Consider the following 23095-nt stretch of genomic DNA (forward strand, 5'->3'; position numbering starts at 1 on the left):
ATAGGGAGACTTCAGATGTCAATGTCCTGAAGACCAGCAAGAATTACCCTGTGGCAGAGTCTGTGGCTTTATTGCAGTCTCACCTGGGGTGTGAACACAGAACATGATTTATTTATAAATTTTGCCTGGCACACACACACACATGTAGCATGTGAGAAGCACCTGAGCAATGCAAGGTGTCATAATATGAGTACAGTTCTTTTCTCATCCTGCAATTAAGCTGACAATAAGCCCCAGGCCAACTCTGCCTCATGTCAGAAGGACACCCAAAGCCTTCTGAGAGCAAATGAGGCTGCACTAATGCACTGCATAATTTACTTTCCAAGGCATGGAATGGGGATTTGCAACAGCTAAAGATGCTCATGGATAAAGAAGATATCCATCCCTTTAAGTGTTCTGTGTTTACAGGGACTTCTGGGAATGCTTCTGAAGTACAGTGATTTCCTGCACCTCTTACTCCCCACAAAAAAAAATGAACTACAGCATGAACTTAAAGTGAAGAGTAAATATTTCTCCACAACCAGAAACAAAGATTTTGGGGGAGAATCTAATGATCCTGAGAGAAAAAAAATCAATCATTTCAATTTTGTTTCAACATGCACCACCTTTATTGTATATCGATTTTCTACCTTCACAATCAGCTTCACACCAGAAAGTGAGATAGGATGGTGACCCACCTCCCTTTTTTACCACTATGAGCTTTTACAAAAATCCATGCTCTGCTACATCACTGGAACAAATGTTCCATATACATGGTTGCTAGAGAAACTCTAAAAGTGAAAAAAAGAAAACAACTTCACAGTCAATGTTTTAGGACCAGAGACCACATGGAAAAGGAAGACAGTAAAAAACAGTCAGTAAAAATTTAAGGCAGAAAAGAGAGTTTTAAGCAAGGTGGTGGCCAACAATGCACCAGAAGGATGCAAGGGTGCTCCTTGAAAGCCAATCTGACTGCTATTGATCTGTGTCTAGAACTGAGAAGTCAAAGCTAAGATGTGATAATAGGAATTGTGCAGGGTGCCTGTAGTTACATGGAAAAACTAAAACTTGTTTCTAATGCCCATAGCAAAAGCCAAGGGATAACTCTCCTGGTTTTAATCAATTTCTGGCATTAACATGAACCTGTTCATGGAAATTGGAAATGGAAATCTCTTACCAGCTGTCAGTAAATTCTCTTCAGCTGCAGTGCACAGATATAAGACTGGATCAGATTTTGTTTACATTTTCATCTTTTATACACTTTTTTTTAATGAACTGACCTATGATTTTCACTGGTTGAGTAGAGTAAAAGTGGTAAGAACCAGCTGCTGCAATTTGGCCTGAGGACATAGGCCCTGAATGCATAATTCCTAAGATGCTCATCAAATTCATTCATAACGGCTTGACAGATTTTAAAGGTATTTTTTGAAGAGTAACTGCAGGACAAAAAAAATTTAAAATACCCCAGTAAATCTGTGCTGCATCCCTGCAAGACTTGGTTGATTTGTGGATGTCACATCGAAGATCAGATAACCCATTCAATATTTACTGCTATTTAATAGAGTGAAAGGTTTCCATCACCCATTCAATAAAACTGCCAAATTAATGTTCACATGCAAGACTTCGGCAAGGATTTACTTTATGCTCTTGCTAAACTTTCTCACAGTATTCCTAAGCTCAATGCTTTCTTCCTATATGATCCTGACAGAGGTTACTCTTATTTCTAAGAGATTTGTGCCTTGTGAATCACTTAAAAAAGAGTCTCCTCAAAATTTCCAACAAAATTTTTCTTAGCCAGAACAACAATACTGCCAGGTTAGAATTTCCTGCCATTATTCTGTCCTATTACAACATCCTTAGAGCAGTGAAAATCAGATGAAGAAGAAAAAGAAAACCTAACTAAATGTACTGATTTTCTGAAATATTTTTATTTAAGGGACCAGCAGCATGATTATCGAAAGTGGATTTTGGCAATGCTAATGCTTCTCCACAGGTGGATGATTAAAGTAAATGTTGTTATAAATAATCTCCATAAGAGAGCATTCCAGGATTAGGAAAATAATAAGAACCAAGATGTGCAGATATGTAATGTAACTAATGCCCCAATGCAAGGTAAACTTGATATTTCTGCACTCCTTTCTCAGGATATGAAAGTGAAAAATATTCAAGTTATATTAAATTATGGTGAATTTTAAGTATGATTTTCTTAAAAAAAGGTGTAGTTGATGATATTATGTTAACAATATATGCTTGTATATATATTTATTTATACAAATATGTACATATGAACAGACATTAACTTTGGAGAAGCTGGATGAAACACTAGATAGTAGGCAGAGAGATTTCATGGCTGATGGGAAGACTTTCCCCTGTAGCTCTGAATCATTTGGATTTTGTTAGAGCATAAACACCCAATCTATTTTCAGGGTGAGAACGAAGACTGGAGGGTGGAAAGAAAACTTGCAAACATGTAAAAATAAAATGAAATTGAGCAAAAGAGAATAAAAGTCTGGGGTAAACTTCAAACTTTCTGTCCCATCAGGCATACAAGACACACGTGCCCCAGGCCTCTGGATCTGTTGCTGCAGATTTTGGAGTGTTACAGCCTGGAGTAAAATCTTTCAGTAGGATGAAGAGTCACTGAGCAATTCTCTTTCAGCCTTGCCAGCCAGCCACATTTGCTTTCAGCAATGTGTACAGGGATCTCTAACTTACCTGTGATTGTTTCTAGCTCTCCAGCTTCACAGTTTTCCTTTTAGCAGCTGGACCTCTCTCATTTGAATTTCAGCCTAATTAGGCTACAAGATTTTGGCAAGCTCTGTCCATTCCTATTATTGCAAATGGGACTCGGTGTATTGCAGAAGCCTGTCCAAGTCAAAGAAAAGAGTATTTGCTGTATTTTCTTTACTGGAAATTTTACAGGCTTCTAGATGACCTTAAGCTTTGCTCAGCCAGCAGATCACCCCAGGTCTCATAGCCTGGAATCTGCTGGTCAGCTTTATGCTTCTGGAAGCCTTGTTGAACATCTGGGCAGGAAATGAGCTTGATCATTTTAAAATATTCACTTTCCAGAGACAAATCGACATCTGAATGGTTTTAGAGACATTCAGGATAGTTGAAAATTAGAATCCAGGTGATTATCCATAATATTGACCTAACTGTTCCAGCAGCACCTCCTGCAGACTTTGGATCAAGTTTGAGACAAAATTATCTTTTGACACTGCACAATACTGAAGGTGGATGGATACATGCACAGTACAGCAACAAAATGGCACCAGGAAGCCTGTTAGGATGTGTCTGTGATTACCTACTGGAGAAGGTTCTTAATGAAAAGTCTGTTTCTCAAAACAAAGAAATGTTAGTCAATCAAATGAACATCTAAACACCTATGTGGCCTTTGATAAAACATTTCATTACAATGTATTCAAAACAAGATGCTGAGATTTACCCAAAGGAAAGCCAGCCAAAAAAATAATGGCTTTGAGATTTGCACTAATAGATTTGGATTTTATTCATAATTAAAGAATGAGATCCTTTTCAACATGACTGCAACTGTTAGCAGAAGAAATAAAATATCCTTTGCATAATTTATTAACTTCTATTATTAGTTTTAATATTAGTCTGGGTTTTTTTTAAACAATCACCTTGTATTTGCCCAAGCAAGAGTAACACAGCAAGTGTACAATATTACAGAATGTATGCCTTTCCTTGGTAAGGATTTTTTTTCCAAATTCTGTGAGTTAACCATAGTAATCTAATTAGTCTGTTGGCTACTTTATCCTATCCAAGATTCTAACATTCCTATCCCTTAAAACCCTGCCTCATTAACCTGCCACATATGTACATAAGAGAGCCCATCAATTCATGCAGCTCAAAATAAGAATTACATTTTCATGACAGATCATTCAGAGCAAGTGTTTGTGTAGAGTAAGTGGGAATACAGACAAACAACCTCAGAGTACCCAGGAGAGAGAGCTGTTTGGAACAGCTGTAACTTGATTATTAAAAAATAAAATTTAATGGATATAGAAACATAAAGCCCAAAAAGGCTAGAGCTTTTTTTATGCATAAACAAACATTGGCAGCCTTGACAATAATGAATGGCCTTCCATGAATAATCTGTTCTGTTTAACAGGTGGTATTTCATACTCAGACTTCATCAATGGGATGATTTTCTTGTTAAAGAAAATAGATATTATCTTAACAAATAACTGCTGCTTCCACGCATAACTGCCTTAATAGGCTAAGCAGCAGGGGGGGAATCCTGGCACTATCAGTGCAATGCACATTTACTTGTATGGTGTCTGGGAAAGGCTGCATGGGCTGCATAAAGGAAAGTTTCTGAGTGGGCAGCTTCTTATATTTTCAGGTAAGTGTCAGCAGCCACCTAATCTTGTGATGCAGATGGCCAAGTCTTCATCCAAGATCACTGTCTTTTAACTGGATGGGATTAGAAAAAAAAACAGAACAAATTTCAAAGTCATTTGCAGTACAGCACCATCTGTAAATCCAAACTAAAACTCAGAAATGTTTTGTTGATAAACATGTTGGAAAAGAGTCGGTCTCTTTCCCAGAAATTTTACTGTCTGCATTAACAGGAAAAAGGATAATAAAAAATACTTGGTGCACTTTGCAGGTGTAAGAAATACTTGCAAAATTGAAGCTAGATCTACTGAATGGTCATTTGCCTTAAAACAGCAAAACACTCCTCCCAACTATACTAGATGCTGTATTTTGATGAAAATGATTGTATACTATGCCAATTTCAACTCAAAAGCTTCACAGAACTGTGCTTAGATCTTGAATATTAAGCACTTTAACCAAAATAATGACCCATCTATTTGTTTTCTAGTTTCAGATGTCTCAGAACTACTAACTGAGTGGTCTGCTCTTGTGAATACTGATATACATAAATATTCACAACTTCTGAAAAATTCTATCAGGAGGAAATATTCTTTTCATTTCATCTTTCTCTGCTGGCTGCTCTCTGACAAGCAATAACATCATGCTTGGAAAGCTCAGTGATCCCCCAAATACCCAGGTAATCCCAGGAGCTGGTTGATCCCCCCGCCCCGGTAGCTGACATTCATAAAGGTCTTGGAAGTCCATCAGGCAGCACTCAGTGCTCCTGAACCAGGAGCTGCTTGAAATTGGCCACGTGATCCCCCCGCCCTGGTAGTTGACATTCATAAAGGTCTTGGAAGTCCATCAGGCAGCACTCAGTGCTCCTGATGCCAGTCCCTTCCCCTTTAACACTTCCCTGTCACAACACCACCCACCCATCCACCCAGATCTGCTCACAAGGTCTTTCACTGCAGAAAAATTGGAGCTGTCAATCCCAGCAGTTGCTAATAAAGCTGCTTGGAGGGACTTGCCAGAACAACCAGTTGCTTCTGTTATCCATCACTGAGCTCATTGGCTTTAGCTAATCTTCTGCATTAAAACTGCTGATGAAAACTCAGCAGTTGCCAGGGAATAAACATTAGGAAGAAAGCTGAGTAGTTTTACGCCATGCTTAAAAATAAGCAGAAACTTGGACAGAACCATGCATTTGTAACAGAAACCACCCAGTTTCTGCAGAGGTGGCACATGAGTGCATCATGCATGTGCCATAGCAGCAGTTTTGTCATTAACTGCATTAATTCTCACAAGAGGAAGATGAAGAAACACCTTCTTCCAAGGGCATTAGGAAAAGTGGTGATTCAACTTGACATGAATAGGTAGAATAAAATCAGAGACTGTTCATTAGCAGAGTGACCATTAGCAGAAATCAATTGCAGCCCAGTCTGCATTTTCACTGCAAACTTGTCTGATTCTAGTAATGGGAAAGGAGCTGAAAACCTAAGTGCTCCTGCTGATTTGAAACACAGTAGTCTAAAGTAATTGAAAATAAATAAATACTGTCATTAGCTGATTGTTGGAGTTTTTTTCCTAGTTCAAACCTGAAATATTGTTTTTCTAATTTCACTGGAACTTCAGTGGAAAATTAGGAGGGAAAAGAAAAAATAAAATCAGAAGATAACATAAGCCTTTTCTTAGTGGAAGTCATTCATGATTTGAGATGCCACCAGCATATCAATTATAGTCTTCCTTCAAAATAAAATGAGATCCAGTTTCTTTGTATTCTACCAAACATAGAAGCTATAGAGTATTTCAGCAGATACCTTTTAGCTTTTAGACTTGCTCAGAAAATGGTGGAGAAAAAAATGCAGAGGGAATTTTAAAATTCATAATGACTAAGTGCTAACTTCTAAAGAGAAGATATTACTTTTGCATTCCTTACTATTGATGAAGTGCTTTTTGCATTATCTTTTAGGTTGCCCTTCCAGATCAAACAATTCTTGGGAGAAAAAAGGGTTCTATTAAGCAAACTCCCTCTTGCTTCTAAGAAATGCACAAAGACCGTAGAAGAAAAGCTAGACTTTTACCCTCTTTTCTCCTCTTCGCATTGTCAGAAATGAAATTTGGATTACCATGAAAATGACAAACTTCTATACCAGAAGTACAATTGTGTGCTTTTATATTTTAGTAAAAAATAAAAACATAGTGGGTTTTTACACCCATTTAAAAATCGCTTTCTTTTTTGTATATCGACACAAATATGCATGTGAACACATACAGATTTTTTCCCGGGTTTTTTTTTTTCAATTTTTCTTAGTCAGATAAAGGGATATAGCTTCTCACCCAGTTTTGCACATGATCCACTGTGACCTGCAGTCTAAGGATGGAGAAAGCCACGGCTTCATCACCTGCTTTACCAGTGCTATGAAAGCAGCTGATGTAGGACGGTCCCAAAGGCACAGAGGGCACTTCAGCACTCCCAAAAGAGCAGTTCTTAGCAGCCAATAGTCCCCCAGCTCCCTTCACTCTCAGGAGAATACAGATAATCTCCCTGAGCCATCAAATCAGTATCTCCTGCTCCTCAGTGCCAGTTCCACACAAAACAGAGTGTGTATGCCCAGCATGGGTCTGGGAGGTTATTGCCAATATCATGCTAGAAAAGTCTAATTAATTCATCTCTGAGGCCCCAATGTAAATTAGGGACTGGCTCTGTTAGCCTCCACAGGATGCTCTCACAGCTGTCTCCCCCTTCCCAATCTGTTTCACCTCAGAACAAGAGAAGTGCAAGGCTAGCCAGTGTGAATGCTGAATTATGCATTCAAATGCCTTGTGCTTAAAACTCTTTAAAAAAAATCTTAATGTCCTAATTAAACCAGAAACTGCACAATGCATCTCCCTAAATCTCAGCTTCCAGATTGCTCTCTCTTTGAAGGAGCCAGAAGTGTGACAGTAAGCATAACTAAGATGGCAAGAAATTTGGTGAAATGATAACTTCTAACTCATTTAAATCATCTCATCAGGCATTGGTCATGGAAATGTCTTGGCATAGCAGACTCTATGGTCTGGACCCACTAGGATAAAAGAAACACCATTGTGTATTCCCAATGTTTGTCTGTTAGGAAAACAGACTTTAGCTAAATTCTATGGTGCTCCAATACAGAGCATGACCTCTGTATTTTACTTATACAGTAAAATACAGAGGTCATGCTCTTTAGGGAACTAATGGCCATTTTCAAAAACAGAAATGTGAGGTCTTTGCTTCAGAACAACGTTGAAAGTTAGAGATCCAAGACAGCAAAATTCCCTAGATTTCTCTCTATTTTTTTACTACAAAATATTAAGATATTTTCTATAATGACAGTTTATTTATTATTTTGTTGATTTCTACCAGACACAAGAAAGAGTGTCTTATGTAAGAGCATGTTCTGAAACTGAAAAAATAATTCTAAAAGGAGAAACAGATTTTAGTTTTGTAAAAAAACTTAAATGCTATATTTATATAAAGATTAGCTCTCTACAACACAACTTCTATATTCTGTCTTATTTTGGATGTTCAAATTTGGTGAAGAGTACGGACAGAAAGCAAATTATTCCAACTAAAATAAATAAAATTCTATTCAGAATTTGCATTTTATGGGTAACACTCTGTCTTTTCTAACACTTCTCTATACCAGGATAAAAAAAAATAACCCAAAATTCAACAGTTTTCTGCCATTTATATCACATATCACACACTTATGTGTGTTTACAGCACATAACATGAGTTGGAAAGTTTGTTGTGTGATGATGGCTTCTGTAATTAGGATGAAAGTGTGAGCTCCATCTCACTATGCTCAGCAGCTGTAATGAACCACTCCTAACAGATCCCTGTCTTGGCATCCCATCCGAGGGTGGCCTCATTCCCAGCAGGTCCCAGGGGAAGGAAGCGAGTCCACGAGCTGCACCAGGCAAGGCAACGCTCTGCAGTGGCAGAAGGGACCTTTACAGAGTGGGGCTTTGCCAGATCCAGCTCCTCCTCCACACATCAGGGCTGTCCTGAGCACCACAGCCTCGAGTGGGCCCTCAGATCACACCTTCAAAGAGGCACTAATCTTCTCCTGTTCCAGCATTTCTGCTGCCAGCCACCCAACCCTTTTGGAAGGTTTCTGGAAAAGAAGACTGATGTTTTGTTGTTGCAGACTGAACACACTGTTAGAGGTCACCTGCCCTAAACACAGCTATCCCTGGAGCCCTCTGCCATGAGATCTTTGGCACCTGGGTGCCTGGCTTGGCTGTCATGACATCCCCCACAGGACAGTGCAGCAGCCACCACAAGACTGCACATTAAAGGCATTTGTTACATTTACTTTCCTGACTATTTCTTAATAATATGTATTATGTGGCATAATAATTGAGTTTCACGTGCCAAATTTCTCGGTATCTGATGAAATGAGACTGCTTCCAAAAAGGCAGCTTGTAGAGGAAAGAGACTAGAGTCAGACTGAACTTCTTGGCTGAATCTAATCCTGAACTGCCACTGCTCCCCCAACACATGCCTGAGTTATAGAAGACAAATTCTCACTCTTCTTCCTTAGCTTTTGTAATATCTTTCAAGGTTGTTTGCTCAAAGAGGACAAAAATCTGAGTTATATTAGAGAAAATAAAGTTGAGGATGCTTTGTTATCCATGGGAGCTGGCATAATGGAGACAGAATGGGAAATTAGCTGTGAATGCAAAAAGCAGAAGAAAAATAGACAGTCTATGACGAAGAAGTGAAATCACCACAGTTAAGTACCAAAACTTAACATTCACCCAGTGTCACTGCTGTTTTGTTTTGTTTTTAAAAACTTGGATTTCTTTTTAGCCATTGTTTCAAACTCAGAGTAGTTTATTAGAGAACTGCAAACACACTCTTGGGTTTCCAGCCTGTCTGTAGCAATTAACTTGGACAGCAGAGTCAGGGCCAGGACAGGAGTCCCCAGTGACCACCTGAACCTGTCTCTCTTATCCCATTCAGATGTTAACAGGGTGCACAGGACACTAATCTGCACTCTGATTTCATGTTAGCAAATCAAAATGCCTTGTGACAACAGCAATACCCCATGGCATTAGTGACTTTCTGAAATGTCTCATTAGATCTTTGTAGCTGTGTAAATTAAACAGGGTCAGGTTTGGCAGAAGCAGACATGGCTCCCTTGAATGCTGATTGCCTTCAGCTGCAGAAGCAAGGCTGGAATGGAGCATCTTTGCAGCCATCCTTCTATTCCAGTGCTGTCCTATTCAGGTCAGAAAGGTACATGCATGCACTGAACTTGTGCGTGAAGGGGCTGGAGCACAACTTTGATGAGGAGCAGGTGAGGAGGGGCGGGGTTGTTTAGGCGTAAAGGAGGCTCAAGGGTGACCTTATCACTCTACAGTGCTGTAAAAGGAGGGAGTAGCCAGGTGGAGGTCAGCCCCTCCTCTCAGGTAACAAGAGACAGGACCAGATGAAACAGCCTAAAGTTGCACCAGGGAACATTTAGAATAAGTATTAGGAAAAAATTCTTCACTGAAAGGGTGGTCAGTCTTTGGAGCAGGCTGCCCAGGAACGTGGTAGAATCATTGTCCCTGGAAGTGTTCAAAAGGCATGTGCATGTGGCACTTGGGGACATGGTTTAGTGGTGAACATGGTGGTGCTGCCTTAATGGTTGGACTTCATAATTTTAGACCTTTTTTTCCGATCTTAATGATTCTATTTGATTCTATGATGGAAGAAATTTAGGGAAGTGAAACAGTAAGAAGGTCTGCTGGGTGAAAAGCTAAGCCTTTAACACTTTCCCCCATCATTTGCAGAGATCTGTCATGACCCTTTAAACCAGTCACCTCTTGTTCTCCTAATTTCCCCCAGTCAGATTTGTCCTTCTAAAAGTCTTGACAACTCATTTTTCAATGTGCATTCCCAGTATTTTATTTACCCATCTATTTAAGTATCTGTTTTGACAGTTAAATATTCTCTCCTTGTCAGAGCAATATTAATGGTTTCTCAGAGAGACTAGGTTGATTTCAGTATTCTAAACTTATCTTGGAAGACTAACTTAAGCTTGATGTGCACTAAAAAGTGCTTCCAGTTCCAGGACCATGGAAGGGCTGAGGGAGCAGCTGAAATTGCAGCCACTAAGTCAGAACCACCCTCAGTTGATCTCAACCTGAATCTCTTGCAGAACTGAAAAGCAAGGGAAATACATCAGAGATTGGGCTACAGGTAGGAAAAGAGTCTGAGTCTGCTTAGGAAATGTTTTAAACAATGTATCAGAGAGAGTCCAAAAGCAAAGGGAGGATGAATCCAGTCACTGGGTGGAGACTGGCAGTAGAAAGAAAGGATAGGTAGAAAGGATGGTGCAAAGTCCTGTGTGATCCCTTCACCCTTTCCTCTTTCTAGTGACTTAAAAATGAGCTGTGAACAGCCATAAAAAGGAACAGCTTACAAACACTTGTACATTACTTCAGTGTAAGAATGTGTCCCTCAAACACAAGTCAGTCCCCTGATTATACTCCATTATCATGATATGGGAAAATGAAATGGTTTTATTGCCTACATAGGCTTCTGCAGCAGAGAATGTATTCCAGTCAGAGTGGCTACAATAGTCCCAAAACCCACTTATTTCACACTGTCACAGTGTTTCCACTTCTGTGGTCTCATAGCTTCTACGCTCTCTTTCCCCACGGAAAGGGTTTGGCATGAGGAGCGTGGTGAATTGTATGGTGTCAGTAGGTAGGCATTTTTCATAACTCTCCATTTAGAAACCAAGGACTCAGCAAGGTGGGAGATAAAAAATTCCAAGGTTGGTTGATTACTGATGTCCTCCTACCAAGAAGGAAAGCAGCTCAGAGAGGTAAATGGTCCTGGGCCTTGGCTGCACTGCTAAAGATAGAAAAAAACATCTCAAGAAAAATGGGAGTGTCCTGATGAAAATGGCTACCACAGCAGCAAGTCATCATGAAAGATGAGCCCTTTCCTCTTGTCAACAAAATGAATGGTGCAGATGGCTCTCTTTTAAAGGGAGTTTGCACCATGGGATGAAAGATTTTCCAGCTGAGGGACCCAATTAATAGAGGTGACCAAATCATTTAATATACTTTAAACATGGATCCTCTGTTTCCCTTTCAAAAGAGTTGACAGGTAATTAACTAAAAAACCACTCATCATTTTCTGTCAGTGTAGATTGTGACATGGTAAAGTTCGTGTTTTAAATTAGAAAATAGATTTAGACAATGAGGTCATGAATTGCAGATCTACAGACCTACACATTCAGTTCACCAGCTCAAGCAGGAATTCAGCTTAAAGGCTGAATCTTAATTTTGGCATCTTCTTTTATATGTAAAGTTAAGCTGTGAAATTCAAGTCAGTAGCAGAACTTTTACAGAGCCACTCTGTAGGTGCATGGATCCATCTGCCAGAGGAGGACCAGCTTTATTTCAAGCTCAGAATAAAGGTAGGTATATTAAAATATGAAAACTGAAACAGCTCTGAAATTTGCCTTAATGAACACATTACCACAATTTTACAAGTTCAAATCTAAATTGTATAAGATTGGATATTTTCACTAAAATTAGTTGAACTTTTGTTTAAGAATGTCCCTCAAAATTTCCCAGGCCTGAAGACTTGTCTGGCAATTCCAGCAAGATTTTCATGTCTCCATGCATTACGGCAGGAAATTCATGGAAAGACCAGCATAGCAGTCTCCTGTCCAGACCTGTAAAGCTCCTGTGGAAGCTAGGAGATGTTTGAGACAAGCCTGGAAAGCATTTTCTTAAATAAAAGGTAATATCAGAATCCGGGAAGAGCCCATACTACTTTTTAGGTGGGTTTTTTTTTTGGTGTTGTTATTTTTTTTTTTGGTTGGTTGGTTTTTTTGGTTGTTTTTGTTTTGTTGTTTTGTTTTGTTTTGGGTGGGTTTTTTTGTTTGGTTGGGGTTTTTTTTAAATAATTTTTTTATTTTTTGTTTTTTGCTTTTTGGCTTTTTTTATAAAGTTAGAGTAGAATAGCTCATATATCTGTCAAGACTGAACAATGAGGGGAATGCCCCAAATGTCTGCTAGAACTGAACACTACATATTATGTATCTGTCAGAAGCTTTGATTCCTTGAAACAAGTGAGCTCTCTCAGTGTTTTGATTTGCCAAATGTAGCTGTCTTTTTCTGATAGAGACATGGGAATCTCAGCAACTTCAGTTGACTCAGAAAAGTGCATTTAATACATTAGAGCAATGGCTTTCTTGGCAGTTGTTTCTCTCTTTCTTTTCCCCTTTTTTTTTCTTTTTTTTTTTTCCTTTTATCAGAGTAGTACTTCAGGAAAGAGCTTAAATGTAAAAGTCCATCCAGCGCACTTATAACTGTATGCAACAAATGAAAAAAACCTCATCTACTGGACCTGGCACTTGCAAAATGCCACCTAGGAAACTTAATGCAGTGTCAGTTCAATAAAAGTTTCCTGCCCCTGGGACTCTAAACCTTCTGAGCAACACAACTGTGACATGAGATATGGTCTTTCATGTGTGAAGGGATGAGGAGTTCCACTACTCAATGAATCTGGAACAGACCCATCTACTGCAGAAGTGCACAATGAAATCAATTTAGTAGACCCAGTTTGCAGAAGTCTATCCTAGGAATAAATTACTTATTTTTACAGTGAGGGTGGTTAATAGGTTGATCAATTGTTAGAGGAGACACAGCAGCTGTTCCAATGCTGAGAATCTCTAAATCAAAACTATATGCTGAAAAGATTATACCATGATAAGAACTAGAATCAACAAATTATTTATTAAAATTAAAATGCCTGGTTTCCATACAGTAGGCATAGCAGTCCCTTATGGTTTTAAAACACACAAATATTTAAGAGGAATCCAACTGCAGGCCATTATTCAGCAGAGGGGATATTGGAATTTCACATTTCAACATTTGAATGGCTTGTGTAGAACTCTAACTTGCCTCAGCTGCTGTGCTACTCTTGCTCAATCCAAAGCAGCCATTCTGCTGGCTCTGGCCCAGACAAACTGCAAGGTATTTAGAAAACCAGCTCCCCTGATGTTCAGTTGGCTTTCAGTGTCCAGTTTCCTAAAGCCTATTAAAAACTTGATGACTAAATTAACTTGCTGCCTAAAATGGAGAAGAATAATGGAATAAATACTTCCAAATAAACAGTCCAGATCACCAGCTTCTGATCTCTCTCACACTTTTCCCCTTTGCCATTCAAACAAAAATTAGAATCTGGCCTGATAGGTCTGCAGCAACAAACCCTGGAGTAGACAATTCCTGAAAACAAGAAAGGACATCCCTGCTTGTTAATATTATTTCTCATCTCTGTCAGTGAAGTTTAAAGGCAGCTTGATCTTTTTCACTCAACCCACGGCCATTTAACTGCTGTGAATTGGTACAAGTTGTTTCAGCAACCCAAGTCTTGTAGACGACTGTGTGTTGACAAACATATTTAAAGAAACTGCAGCATATTCTGGAAGGCAGCCATTTAACTGCTGTGAATGGTGCAGATGGCTCTCCTCTCCAACAAGTTGTTTCAGCAACCCAAGTCTTGTAGACGACTGTGTGTTGACAAACATATTTAAAGAAACTGCAGCATATTCTGGAAGGCACCAGGCACAGATAAAGGCAGTGGGAGGCCTGTGTTCAACTCCTCAGTTTGGAAATCTGTTGGCACACAAACTTACAATCAGCTCCCTCTAAGCTGACTGAAATCTGTCCAAACTCAATCATGCAGAAGAATATTTGGCATAAGCAAAGGGGTTTCTGTCCACCTGTGAGGATTTCATTGTGCACAGAAATGAAGTAAAAAGCAGCTACCAATGCATTAACTAGCAATGTAAATAAAACTGAGGATAGAAAACTAAGCCAGGCTATCTAATTATGTCAATGCTTCCTGATTCAGGTCATGAAATGAAAATTATTCCTGAATTACATGCCTCTGCCTTGCTGCACCAAAGCAAAATTTGGATTGGAATGATCCTGAACTCAGCATCTCCCCAAAATTTCAGACAGTTTAGCACTCGTTAGGGTGGTTGATTAAGAAAACCTTTCTGTGGTAGGAGAAGATCCATAAATGCAGTCACCACTTCCTGACACTGCAGGTAAAAGGACTCTTCCAGTAAAACGTTTTTCATCTTCATCTGGCTACTTATTCTGGTCCCAGCTGTGCTATTGCAGCTGCTGTAATAAAAAGTTAATAGATTGGGGGAAGATTTTTATTCCATAATATTGTATTCCCGCTCTAGACTTGAACATCAGTATTTAAAGTGGAACCTAACTGCAGCCCTGATGTTCATTTTATGACAGCACAGCAAGTTACCACCCATCAGCTGCCTGCAGATATTTTAACATATCCTAGGGCCTTATAAAAGGCAGTTCTTTCATGGAGGGTGCTTATACTTTTTAAGCATTTAACTGTACTATAATAAGTACTAATAAGCACAAATATTTATTTGATGTTCATCAATGGATGAACATGAAAGTAAGACATTGTGTCACAACAACTAAACATAGTCACAATAGACTTTCCTTCAGGTTGCACTTTTGACCATTGTCAGGAGCAGGATACTGAGCTGGAGGTGCCTTTGGTTTGAGTAATTTGGATGTGGAGTGGCTAAATCACAGGCACATACCCTAACAAAGAAAGGAACTAGGACCACTCGTGAAAGAGAATATTAACTAAGAAAGGGGAGAAAGTAAACATAAATTCTTGTAAATTTGCTAAATATGCATCTGCTGATCCATCTTACCATTTGCAGCGCTCTCTGCTGCAGGTCAGCTCTGGGCTGGAGGTTTTATTTGGAGCTTCACACTTGTGGTGCTTCTGCAGATAGACAGCACTGCTCTCCTGGTCCTGCTGGCCAGGGCAGGGGGTTTGCTCTGCATAAACAGATGGGCTGGAGATTTGTCGGGCTTCAGCGAGACTCTACTGCTGTTCTCTAACAGCATCTGTTAAAGAAGCATTAAGGCAAATGGCTTGTGTTCTGGAGAGGAAAATGAGGAAGGCAATAATTTAACACTTGTTAAGAAAAATTCTCTCCCCTCTCTCTATATTCTAACTGCTAAACCTAGTACAAAAATCCTAAGAAAGTGTTTTGGCCTCAATGGGAACTTCAATTCCCTACATACAGTCAGTGTATTATTTGAAACTCAGCTGTGCAGGGTGCCAAGTCTACTGCCTCCAGCTCTCTCTCTCCTCTCATATTTCTGAGGTTTCACCACTTCAAATATTTAGATTAAATGATCAAGGCACTCATTAGAAAAATATTAAATTTATCCTACACAGGATGAGTATGGAAATACAGACTCTTTACCCTCTGCATGATACAGCTGTACAAAGTAGTGGTCCAGCTTAGCAAGAAAATTTTTCTCATTTTTTTAATGGTCAACAATGTTTGGTGTTCAAAGCTTCAAATTTGGGCTTTTATATGCTTTAACTTTTGCATTTTCAGATGCTCTAGGACTCACAGGTTGATAAGTCTGGCTGAGATACTCAACCTGGCTCCATCCCTTTATGTTTAAATTCATTCCTCATCATTCTCAAAATCCACTAACATTCAACCAAAGAGGAGAAAAAAATAAAATCACTCTCTATCCGCTTAGGGGAGAGAAAATCCTTTCTATCAGCTAAAAAGACCACACTATCTGGGCATTTGTCACCATCACAGCACACTTTGGGGATTCAGAAAATATTGTTTCCCCTTTTATTCCTTCTTAGATCAGCTTTCAAAGGATTTGTATTAAACAACCAAGAGGAATTTTTGGTGCTAGGGGCTGTGTACATGTAAACTGTCATCACAGAGAATGTACAAGTGATGTATACCACAAAAAACAGCTGGAGACAGTTTCAGATCTTTTGTAATCTGGACATTGAGGTGGAATAAATTCACCCTTCTTCATTCCTGTCAGTGAAATGGTAGCAGCCATGGATTTAGGGCAACTTCAGTTTGAAGATTGCTTTTTGACTCATTTGTATTCTCAAGCTAAGCAGGTAGAAGAGCTCACTTTAAGCGGAAATTACTAGCACGTATTCTAGGGGTACAAGCTTGTTTTAGGCAGGGGAAAAAAAATGAAGAAAAGCAGGCAGCTGATGCCTGAGAGTCCTGGTTACTCATGGAGTGGTTCAGCAGACATCTCCATGGGGGTGTCAGGGACAGGATTTGCCACAATCTCTGCTTATAGGGAGGTATATGGAGGCAGTTTTGGCAGGAAACATCAGGTTTACCTTTAATGCTTATTTGTATTTAAAATTGAGAGAGGAAAACAAAGAATTATAACTTGTATGTTAAATATTAAATTTAGAAATTTTATAATCAGAATGAACTATTATCAAAATTGGCTGAAGACAGCCCAGAAAACCTGCTTTTCTCAGTACAAAAATCCTTTGCTGTACCTGTCTGCCATAAAAACTGTTGATATTTCCTATGTAGCGACAAGCAGGATGTCAATCTAATTCTTACTCTAGCTTTAAAAAGTCTTATGTTTTAATAAAAACCATTGCTGACAGCTCTCTGGCTGAACTCAGCTTCTTTTTTGGTACACTGAAGTCTCATAAAGATACTGGAATTTCAGAGGAAATTTAGCTTGCTGGGGGTGCATTTCATCTTTCTGTTACTTCATTTCACCCTCTCCTCACTGAGTTCCATCTGCCATACTCTCCTCACTGTCAACATCTTTTATTCCATTTTTCATCCACACACTGATCATTATATGATTTTGCTTTTGCTTAGCCAAAAAACCCAATTGCAATGACCCCAACATCCCAGAAGTCGAGACATCAATGTAAGTTTGGAATGAAAGCAGTATTGACTGCCAGCACTTCTATAATACCTAGCAATCAACTCCAATCTCTTCTCTCTTAGTGATAGATAGATAAAACATTTGACTTCACTTTTCCAATCTATACAGAAGCTTTCACCATCCTTAATAACCCTCAAATTCAAGACAATTAGGACTTGATTAAATCCTATCACCTCTCAGGTCTCTTAAGCCAACTAATGGCTTCTTGGAGAAGCCAAGTAATTTTGCAACTTCTCCCATTACCTCCTTCTTTTCTGGTTCATGTGCATTTCTGGCTCTAAGTGTAAGTTTAATTAAATGTACTTGACATCCAAAGTAATTGAGGAGGTGATTCTAGACCTTTAAAGCAGAAGCTTTATATTTTTATTAGCAATTTGTCTAGAAAAAAAATCCAACATACTTATACATATTTCATATATACATTCATGTTTGCATTTATATTTGTATCTTTACTTATATACTGTATACATGTGGACACACACACACACACACATATATGTAGTATGAATTCACATTCTACTTTGTCTTGATTCACATCTCTACACTGGCTCCATGCATCCACACTAATTTCCCCAAGAAAAGAGCTAAATAGCAAGTCTGACCCAAATATATTCCATACCTACTAGCATATGTCCCAAATTGTGTGGAGTCACACGACAAATACCTAAGATACATTCACCTTCAAAAGTGTTGATTTCCCACACTTTCAGGACATATGCTTCATAAAAGACTGAGTCCCTAAACAGCTCCCTACAGGCTTTTTACTCTGCTTCTGTGACAGCCCAGCCTTATATCCTCAGCCTTCCTCACTTTCCAGTTTTAGTTCACTTTTACTTTTCAGTCATCCTACATTATTTTGGCAACATCTTTAACTGACAACTTTAATCTTCTCTTTCTTTACATTATTATTTCTATAATTCTTTCACCCTTGTATTACATGCTAACATTTGCACCCTATATTCAACACCAATATAAGAGCGGTGTGAGCTGAGATCCTCAGGAAATTGCCTTATGTGATGGTTACACTGGGATGCAAAGGATCTGTTTCTTCACTTTGACCAGTTTTTACATCGTAAAAGAAGAGCAATATTTGCTTATGATCTTCAAAACTTTTGACAATGGCCATCAATGGCTGTTGATGGTCCTGCCCAGCTGAGGGACAAAATCTGCTTGGACTCAGAGTTTTGATCTGTCCAGAACTGTGCTGAAAACTTTTGCACAGGAGGGGAAAATTGGCAGCCTCTGAGGTCTCACATAGATAGTGCACATGAGGGCCCTGATCCTTTTGGCTCAAATGGCAAGAGGACAGTTTTGAGAAGACAGAAAGGAGCTTCACAAGAATGTGATCTTATTTCTGTTGCATGCAAATGAAGAGAGAAAGACGGGATTTTGTCTGTCAAGTTGTGCCCACACAAGAACACACTTTGGTAAGAAAAGCTCGAAGAGCCCAACTGTGTCTTGTGTTTGTCTTGTAAAATATCAGTGGGTTTCTCTTCCAAGTTCTGCTCCTGAGAGCTCCTCATTGCCCAAATGTGGTCATATAGGGCTAGGCCTGCAGAAAGAAAATGTGGGAGGGGGGCTATTTTTAGAAATCAAATCATAGGCTGTCAGCCTGCAAGGCAGAGGAATCCACCTAGAGGTAAGACGAGCAACATTATCAGACATGAGAGAGGTCAGTTTGCAGTCAAGTTCCATTTATAAATTGTTCATAAAGAGCTGACAGATGACTGAGCAAGGTTTTAATAAGTGATTGTACTTCAGTAATAAGGTTAAGCAATTATGACATGGAAACATGAGTAACAAATGCTAATTGAATTTCTAATACACATAACTATATGCATTATAATGGCATAGACTTATAGAGAATCAGCATTAAATAACACCTGTTAAACTGCATGTGGCTCCTCACTTTTCCAATAGCTTCATTGATATTACTGTTGTAACCTATAAGGAAGACATAGCAAGGTAAGAGAAAGGTTGAAGCGACTCCTTTGTCTGTCCTGTACTGTAAAGAACAAAAGGTTTCTGGCTGATGTGCACCTTGAGGCACATTTCTTTTCCAATAGCAATCATCTCAGAGGCAAAGCATGGTCCAGCAGTGCCTTCTTGGTCATTGGAAACAGCTCCAATTTCCTGCTCCACTGCAGAACACTTGTAAGAGCTTAAGAAGGTCGTGCTCTTTCTGTAACACCTAAGATACCATTTCTCTGAGGGGCATCTGCATCAACATTTTGAACTGGGGACCAAAGCAAGGATCTTGCTTGGACACAGCAAAGAAGGGACCCCTGGGAAAAAAAAATAAAATCTTTGTTTCAGGGAAAACTGTGTTGCTGTTCTTTTTTCAATAAGAATCAACATGACATCTTGAAACTAACATTATGTTTCTTTAATCTTTGTTAAGAAATTAGAGAATATAGGAAAAAAAAAGTGAAAGAAAGTTCAAGCTCAGTTTCCAGCATGTCAGAGGACTGTGTGATGATTGTTTAAATGAAAGGCCAATTTAAACCAGCCTGGGCAGGGACTATAGGCAAGTCTGTTGTCTAAAACAATTATGCATTATCTCTAGCTGTGCACTGGGTCCGGATTATGTATTTGCTCTTTCCCATCTCAGGTTACTGTGATGTTATAGAGAGTCCTGAGACAAAACTGTGAGGAGCTTGGTGCAAAGCCAAATTGCTCTGGGGTAAAAAAGTCACCTTTCCCTTTGACACAAAATAGAGGTCTCTGAGAAAACAGGAAATAATGAAAACAACCTTGACTTCGCAAAGGAAAACTCCAAGGCCAGCTGACTCAATTGATAGGCTAATCACCCTATCAATCTTAATGGAAGAAAGATTGCAATCCTAAAAAACAGTCAGTGAGGCACCAAGAAAATTCCCAGCTTTCTTGCCTTTTCTAAGGCCACTTATAAGATGGCATCCTTATAAAGGTATCACCTTGCTTCAGATCCATTCAAATGCCCAGGTGGAGATGGCTGGCACTGACTGCCACAGGAGATAATGAGGCAGCTCCTAAAGCTGGTTATGCAAAAATCTCACAGAGGAGAATAGAGCCATAGACAAACTTTTGTTAAACTTTAAAAAGGCTGTAAAAAAAACCACCTCTCTTCTCTTATATTCTGCCCCTTTCTGGCTCCCTTGTTAAGTTCTTCCCACTTTTGTGTGTTATCAGGTAGTAATATAATTGAGACCATGAAAAGAATATGAAGCTTGAGCCTCTTGAGGAATGGTGCTTTAACTCAAATTTCAAACCAAGAGCTGTTATTAATAATGGAGGCAAATTTTTCTGAACAGGCACATGTCTCAGTTCTCTGTCAGTTCTAAAAGAGGGAAATACCTGTGAGCATGAAGGGGTTAAAGGCTGCTATTCCTACCTGGTAATGAAGGAGGAATGGGAATGTGATTTGACACATGATCAAGCTTGTTCCTGCTATCTCAGAGATATACTGTGGCTGACATATATTAATTCTCCAAAAGGATCAACCAAGTTTACTAAAAATGCTTATGTGGCACAGTATCTGCCCATATATGTAAGGGAAGAAGCTCCTCCATTCTTTGAAAAGTGTATTTCTACCTCAGTTCTCTTCTTCAGCTGCCTGATGAATGCAGATGGTGCATGAAGTTTTGGCTCCCACCTAATTTGTTCCTTTTGGAAAAAACCCTACCACTTCTTGTCAGCTCTGATTTGGTCATGTTACAGACTACAGCACAAACTTAGCAAAAATTGAGTTATGTTTATAGCTTTATAGTCTGTTTTACAGAACCACAGAATATGCTGAAGGGACCCACAAGGACAAGTCCAAGTTCTTTGTGAAGAAGCACAAGTCAGTTAAAATGGAAGGTCACCAGAGACTATGTGGATGAAGTGATAAATGATAGAATATCCTCATTCTTCTCTCAGCTTGTTTCAGATTGGATGTTGAGAAAAGCTCCCTAGATGTTTTTTCCCCTGAAAATCATTTTCCCAGATCTGTTTTTGATGAAGTCTGTCTTTCCCAAAACAAAATCATCCAACAGCTTTAATTTGAAACTTGAGCATCTCCAAAATTCCACTCACACCTGGGTGAGTGACATTTAAGCTAAAAAGCTGGAGTATGTATAGGAAGACTCCATGTTTAGGAAATGTATCTCCATTTCCTACCACAATGGTGATAATATTATGTGAACTGTTCACAAATAAAAATAAAGATGTAATATAAACTCTTCTGATCACATAGCGGTCTTCTCTCTTGCTCCAACTAGATGAATCAATTTTGTGCTAATTAAAACTAAGATAAAAACCTTGGGATTTTTAACAACTATGTTCATTATTTATGTCTAATAAACTCTACTGGGCACTTTCTAATTTTAATAGGGAATGATGATGCTTTCAAAAATGCATGGTAATTTCTAAACAAAGATGAGTTTCAAAGTGATTTAAATTTTTATTTTAGAAACAGTGAAAATATGAATGGGAAATATACTAACATGGACTGAAAGAGTTCTAAGTTTTTCATATATTAATGAATAGTTTTGGTTGTTTTGAAACAGATATTGAATATACAATTTTTTAAAGAAATAAAAGATGATGGATGATATTTCAGAAAAGCACAATTTTCTGCCTCTTAAATCCAGAGCTTAAATAAATATTTTATTTTAAATTGTGCATTGTTGAATGGGTCTTAGGAGAAACGTAAATCATAAACACATACTTGGTTTTACTTTCAGTGGTTTATACTATTTTTAAACTTTTTTTCAAGTAGATATTAAATTGCTGAATTTTAACCACTTGACACAGTCCAATCAGATCATCCTACCCTGTTATGTAGGATGTGTCAGGGCAGTAGGCAGCAATCTCTATCACAGAAAAACTTTCCTCTCTGCTAATGCTGATGTAACATCCTGAAGGCTGATAACAGGTTTTTTGATCTAAGGTACTGAGAAAGCACAATGGTTCCATGCAATTGTTCAGCACTTCAATAAATCTAGCCATACCTTTCAGATTAGATGGTAATCAAACATCCTGAGAGCTACAGACACTTCTATATTGTTTTAAGTAATTTATAAATCTTCTATTCATTGTTAGCTAGTTTGGTCTTTTCGGTAGTATATCAATTACTATTATTGCAATATGTGACACCTTACATATGTCAAAGACAGTGTAGCAAATAGTCAGCACCCAAATTCTACATTTGTGAGGCAGAGCATTTAAATCTCCACTTCCAAATATCCTCTTTGACTGACACACTGAAGACTGGATGGAGAAACCAACGTAGTTACTGGAGTTTATTATACATAAATGAAGAGCATTTTATTGAAAACCAAGGCATTTATACCCCACTGTAATATTGGTCTGGGTTTAACAATTTTATGAAATTCGGTGTCTGTCAAGCACAGCATCACCTGCTGGGCAAAGGAGGTGATTGTCCTGCTCAGCTCTGCCTTGGGCAGCCTCTCCTCCAGTGCTGGGGCAGGTTTGGGTGAAGGAATATAGAAAAGACATTAAATGTTAGAGAGCATCTGAAGGAAGGTGAGGGGTCTGGTGGAAAAGCCGTGTGAGGAGTGGCTGAGCTCACCTGGACTGTTCAGCCTGGGGAAGAGGAGACTCAGGGGAGATCTCATGGCACCCCACAGCTTCCTTGGGAGGGGAAGGGGAGGGGCAGGCACTGATCCCTCCCTGTGGTGACAGCAGCTGGACAGGAGGGAATGGCCTGAAGCTGTGTCAGCGCAGGTTCAGGTTGGACATTAGAAAAGGTTTTTCCCCCAGAGGGTGGCTGGGCACTGGAACAGCTCCCCAGGGCAGTGGATACAGCCCAGCATGACAGAGCCCAGGAAGTGTTTGGACAATGCTCTCAGGCACAGGGTGTGACTCTGGGGATGGTGCAGTGCAGGGCCAGAAGCTGGACTTGGATGATCTTTGTGGTTCCCCTCCAACCCACCATATTCCATGGCTCTGTGATTCTATGAGTTGAGGTGGGTAGGCAGGGAGAGGAGACATTTGG

Source organism: Passer montanus, unplaced genomic scaffold (assembly GCF_014805655.1).
Source record: "Passer montanus isolate IOZ18808 unplaced genomic scaffold, ASM1480565v1 scaffold21, whole genome shotgun sequence".
Taxonomy (NCBI): Eukaryota; Metazoa; Chordata; class Aves; order Passeriformes; family Passeridae; genus Passer; species Passer montanus.